Raw genomic sequence first — 6,437 nt, 5'->3', positions numbered from 1 at the left:
TTTCACTCCTAAGGTCTTAAATGCCACAGTTGGTCAGAGAGTGCAGAACATGATGTATAAATGTTATTACATTCTTTATCCAGTAAAAAAGTATTATATTGAGTAAATAACAAAGGAACCAGATTTAGCAGATCACTATGGTTAAGATCATATTTGGGTAAAATGTTGTGATTTTATCTGTTCAGGAGCTTCAGTAAACATGCTTATATGTCAATAGAAGGATGCCTACAGTGCTGTTAATAAAATGTACTATGGTGCTAAATAGCTGATATGTAACCTTTTTCTCCTTTGTACAGTTAACTCTTCAACTACTTTTGGATTGTAGTTTTTTTCTCCTGAATCCCGTGACTTCTCAGCAGTGGTGGAAACCTAAAATACAATCATTTTGTTTACTCATTTCGATGGAAGAAAAACTTCTGATAACATTTTGTTAGGTTCTGGAAAAAGTTGATAAAGGCCAAGTTCACCTTTTCCATTAACTGGCCCTTGCAGAAAAAGGGCCTCAGTAAAGTATTTTAAAACCCACTGGGGTTGATTTACTAAAACTGGAGATTGTAAAATCTGGTGCAGTTGTGCATAAAAATCAGATTCCATTTTTTTTTTTTTTGGTCAAAGGTTAATTTAACAAGCAGATGTTAGAAGCTGATTGGCTACCATGCACACAGGCAACTTGATTTTCCAGTCTCCAGTTTTAGTAAATCAACCCACTGTGCATTTTATAAACAATTGCTTAATGCAAATGCCATTCCTGTAAGTCTTTTCTCTCATCCATAAAGCCTGAACTAAATACTCCCAATGTTTACATATCTACATACTGGCTTATTTCCTGGACACAGCAGTCGTTGGGTGTTTGTCCCCAGGGTCACATGAACAAGCATGTTTTCTGATGCAAACCTGCCCATGTACAGTGCACTCTTTCCCATTGCACAAAGAATCTCCATTTTCACATCTGCACCTGGATTCTCACACTGCTATAGCTCCTTTTCATCTCATTCGCTGAGCTATAACAAAATGACCACCTAGCCAACTTCTTTCTGGACTCTTGAAGTGACACAATGGCCAAAATAAAAAAAAAATTACATATATGATGAGTCTGTCAGTATTATTAACACAGCAGTCTTTGTATTGATCCTGCCAGTAAGTCTGTTGTTTTGCAGCTTCCTTTAGAGGCTCAAGCTGCCCAACAAAAGTAGCAGTTAGAGGGTTAAAAAACAAATTTACCACTACAGGGGTCAGTGGCAGTTGGTGGTAATTTTTTTTTTGGGGAGCGGAAGCAGTGCACACACATGTGCCACTCCCCCCCCCCCCGGTCAGGTTGGTCGGTGCACTAACCCCATCAATGACAAGCAGCTTCCCCTGCTCTCCTCAGTTGGCATCACTGTGACAGGCATCACAAGCAGCCTCTCCTTCACCTGCTTGGCAGCTTACATCTCCTCCCTCCTTGGTGGGCAATCAGAATGCTTCTCCTTTCAGCCAATCAAAAAATGGGTGTCAGACCCATTTCCTGATTGATGGAGAGGAGATTCAGTGTGAGAATAGCGAATATTCATTTGCTATTCTCACACACCTGGGTGGGCTTCGTTTAGATTCTCTGAGCCCCGAGCCCACACTATTTTGAAGCCTATTAGAGCCTCTGGCATTGCAATTTATGCATCCAACGTACTGAAAGGGGCCGGGCACACGGATGGGGGTTGGTGGGGTGCGCCCTTAATGGGTAGCCCACCCCTGACAGGGTGCTTACAATGGCCAGCTTTTATTTATTTGTATAAAATCTTTTATACAAAAGGAAAAAATCTGCTTGCTGTAACGGCCTATTAAGTGTTAGCTGGAGTTGGGCTTTCAATTGTTAATTACTAACATAAAGTTAATCTAAATCTACTAGTCCATCCAACACCACCCTCCCCAGGGGCGTACCTAGAGCATTTGGCACCCGGGGCGGATCCTATATCTGGCACCCCCCCCCCCCCCACCCCACCATAAAATGTAAAAACACCCACTGTGTCCCCTGCATACCTCTGCATCCTTCAATATCTTTTTGTCACTACTGTGTTCCCCCCCTCACCACAACTGCACCTCTGGACCCCTTTACATTACACAGGACCTCGGCTAAGGACCCATAATGTACCTCGAGCCCAAGGCAGTGGCATTGCAGGGGGGAGGTGTGAGCAGCACCCGAGTGGAGTGACATCTGCCGGCTCAGTGATCCGGCACCCGGCGCAATAATCCCCTTCTCTCTGTGGTCGCGTGACTCATGTCGCGCCGTTCTGATCAGTCTTGGCAGCGGCTGTCACTCACAGCCGAGCAGAGTGAAGCCGCCTCCCCCTCCTCCTTTATGTCTACACAGTGCTGTGCATGCAGGAGGAGGGGGAGGCGGCTTCACTCTGCTCGGCTGTGAGTGACAGCCGCTGCCGAGACTGATCAGAACGGCCGTGCAACACGACCACAGAGAGAAGGGGATTATTGTGCCGGGTCCCGGATCACTGAGCCGGCAGATGTCACTCCACTCGTGTGCTGCTCGCACCTTCCCCCTGCAATGCCGCCCACTGCCAGTGCCAATTGCTGGGGGGGCACTGTTCTGACACTCCCCCAGTATGTGGCCTCCCCGCCCCCCCACTTAGTACACCACTGACCCTCCCTACTGACTGACAATGCTGCTCTCCAAGGGTGGTTACATTACTCCTTCAACAATGCAGTGGAGAAGTGAATGAAGCCACCCTAATACAAGAGGTGTGTTAATGACTGATCACCAGGTGAAGAAAAAAAAAGAATAAAAGCTTAAAAAAAAGAAAACAAATGCATCTTTATGGGGTTTAGTTACTAAAGGCAAATCCACTTTGCACTGCAAGTGCACTTGGAAGTGTAGTCGCTGTAGATCGGAAGGGTACACGTAAGGAAAAAACAAACAAAAAAAACAAAGCATTTTAGCTTGCACATGATTGGTTGATAAAATCAGCAGAGCTTCCACTCATTTCAGATCTTCCCCTCAGATCTACAGCAACTGCACTTGCAGTACACTTTTAGTGCAAAATGGATTTGCCTTTAGTAAATAAACCCCTATGTACAGTAAATGGTAAGCTACACTATACTGTATTGCACTTTTATTTTTTTGTGTTTTGTAACACTTTATACAGTAAAAGTTTAGTTGTCTTCAAAGAAAAAGGATCATTGGCCATTTTGTTGTAGCCCATAACCTGGAAAGAAGCCAGGACAAAGGAATGTAAACAGTGGAATTATTCTGGCCAGGCTTTATGGGTGACAGAAAAGGCTTATAAATATGCCATTGCCATTAAGCAATACTTTTACCAACAGCACAGTGCATTTTAAACTACTATCACCTATTGTCTGCATGGACAGGCTTATGTAAGGTGAACTTAGCCTTGCTACCTGTATAAGTAACACAGGAAATCTAGCTAAGCAACAGACAGCAAGAAACATCTGACATTCTCTAATAATAAAAAGTGTTTTTCCTACTATAAATGTCCTTGTTCTCCTAACCTACTGTTCCAGGGACGCAACAGCAACTGAGAGAAAATTGATCCAATGAGAATAAAGAAAATATAAAAAATGTGACAACAGTTTCAGTTGTTATTTATTACTGTTAAAGCTGAACTCCAGGCAAACACCTAAATAAATAGACAAAATCCACATATGGAAGCTGGTTTACTTTCCAAAGGATTTTAAACTCTGCCCATTTTTTTTTTTTATGCCACGTACACTAGGTCCGACTGTCTTCCTGACGGACTTTTGGCGGAGTTCCGCTGGACTTTCCGAACGAACAGACTTGGCCACACACGAACGGACTAACTCCGTTCGAAAGTCCGTTCATTTTGAACGTGATGACATAAACGGGACTAAACAAGGAAGTTCAGTAGCCAGTAGCCAATAGCTTCCCTTGAGTCGTATTTGGTCCGTTGGACCAGCACATAAACGAATGGTTTAACCGATTTTAGTCCGTCGGAGTTGAGTCCATCAGATAGATTTGAAACATGTTCTATTTTTAGGTTCTAGCCCACACACGATCGGATTGCCTGAAGGTCTAATCCCTTCGGACCTAGTCTGCTGGAAAGTCTGGTCGTGTGTACGCGGCATTAGAATTCAGCCTAAATCAACTCTGTTGCCAAAATATTTTTTTTTAATAGGAGCCCCCTGCAAGACCTGGAATACTCATCTCCTCGGCTGCTTGCACTGCCAGTCTCTGCAGTAGTGAAGACAAAGCCCATCAGATTAAAATCCTGTAGAACTTGACTCTTCTGGAAGTATTGGACTCCTAGTCCTCTGTTGCTCTCAGTAGCCTGACCTGATTATTTTGACCAGTATTGACATAGGGGCCGGTGGGAGAAACCACAGCACATGGAGGGGGCCTGGAAATTGACACTTCCAGAAGCATTTTATTCTGCAGGAGTTTGAGCATGCTCTTCACTACTATAGAGATCGATGGCACAAGCAAAAATATGTGAGTATTCAATGTCTTATTATAGGGGACATTTATTCAAGCAACAGAATTGCTTTAAAGCATGAAATAAAAATTCTCATTTCACTCACCTCAACTATAGCTTCAAACCAATATGATAGTAGAAAATATTTCACAGATATAGCAAGGGGCGACAAGGCCATGTATGAAAGGCATTCACAGGAAATACAAACCGTGAGCAATGAAAACAAAATGCAAATATAAGTTAATTTATTTTACAGAGAAAAATTACAATTATAGGAAAATATTAGATCTAATGTGTGGTAATGAAGTTCAGATTGACAGTATTATCCTTTAAGGTCATTCTATTATGTAACAAATTTGGAGCTGTTTCTATTTGCAAACAATGAGATGCCATATTTTAATTTACATCTTAAATGAAAAATAAAACTTAATTAGATGTGATGGGCAACTTTGTGCTCATCTTTCTTGATATACAGTATACTGTGTATATTTTAAGAATAGAACTGGCCATAAATTAAAAAAGGTGAGCCTATCCAACCCAGCTAGGAAGAATTGTTATATAAGTACGGTAATTGTAATAGGTATTGCATTGAATATATTATATTAAAAAACACAAAAGAAAACTGTTTTTTTTTTGTACATAAACTGTTATGATTTTAAACTCAGCAACCAATCAAATCAGTGATGTTTAATGCCAGCACTTTGGTATCACTTTTTTTTTTTTTCGTACCAAGGCCAAGAATTTTAGCAAAGAAAAGGTAAGTGCAGATTAGAAGTGGTCATATTAAAGTTAGGGGTAGCAACAAAGCAATAGGGTTTCAAAGGAAACTAAATTACAAAAGAAAAATTCTGTGCTAAGGAGAAAAAAAAAAGTAACGGTAAAAATCAGGTCATCAGCACTTAAAAATCCAAAAAGTGGAACACAATGAAACTATATAAAAATGGTATGCTATCCCTTTAAGGAATAGATCCAATTCCAAATCAGTCAATTAAAAAGAAAAAGTTAACAAATAAGTGCAAAATACAAAATAAACAGGGTTCATCCAACTTCATACAGCTCAAGTTAACTCAGGTTAGCACATCATTATTTAGAAAGCAATATGTTTGTTTTAATCTCCCCGTATATCGTCAGCATATACTTGCCTTTCCCCCTTCTGGACCAAACAGAACATGCATACAGTTCACATCCTACAGTAAGCTACAACTCCAGCAGATTATAACTTACAGAGGGCTTTCATTTGCTCCTGATAAACAGAGCATCAGAGGTGAACAGTAGGCACAAAAACAATATGCCCCGAGAAAACGCTTTTTCCTGCCAACTCTGTGAAATATCGCAAGCTTCAAACTCCTTTTTAACTGCTACAGCCCCAGAAGATTTTACCCCTTCCTGACCAGAGCACTTTTTACATTTTGTCACTGTGACGGTTTAATTGACAATTGCACGGTCATGCAATGCCTTACCCAAAGGAAATTTGCATCCTTTTTTCCCCACAAATAGAGCTTTCTTTTGGTTGTGTTTGATCACCTCCGGTTTTGTTTGCGCTGTAAACAAAAAAAGAGCAACCATTTTGAAAAAAATATATATATATTTTTTACTTTTTGTTATAATAAATATCCCCAAAAGTGTTTTTAAAAAACAAATTTCTTCATCAGTTTAGACCAATATATATTCTTCTACATATTTTTGGTTAAAAAAAATTGCAATAAGCGTATATTGATTGGTTTGTGCAAAAGTTATAGCGTCTACAAACTATGGGAAAGATTTATGGCATTTTTATGGCCATTTTTTTTTTTTTTTTTACTAGTAATGGTAGATTTTGTCAATGTTTAGCGGTATTGCGACATTGCGGCAGACAGACACATTTTTGGGATCATTGACATTTATACAGCAATTGGTGCTATAAAAATGCACTGATTACTGTGTAAATGTCACTGTTAGGTAAGGGGTTAACACTAGGGGGCGATCAAGGGGTTAACTGTGTTCCCTAGTCAGTGTTTCTAA

The sequence above is a fragment of the Lithobates pipiens genome, unplaced genomic scaffold (assembly GCF_037356315.1).
Source record: "Lithobates pipiens isolate NorthernLeopardFrog02 unplaced genomic scaffold, aLitPip1_a1.2 Scaffold_18, whole genome shotgun sequence".
NCBI lineage: Eukaryota > Metazoa > Chordata > Amphibia > Anura > Ranidae > Lithobates > Lithobates pipiens.
The sequence above is the reverse complement of the archived record's forward strand: the minus strand, read 5'-3'. Positions refer to the sequence as shown.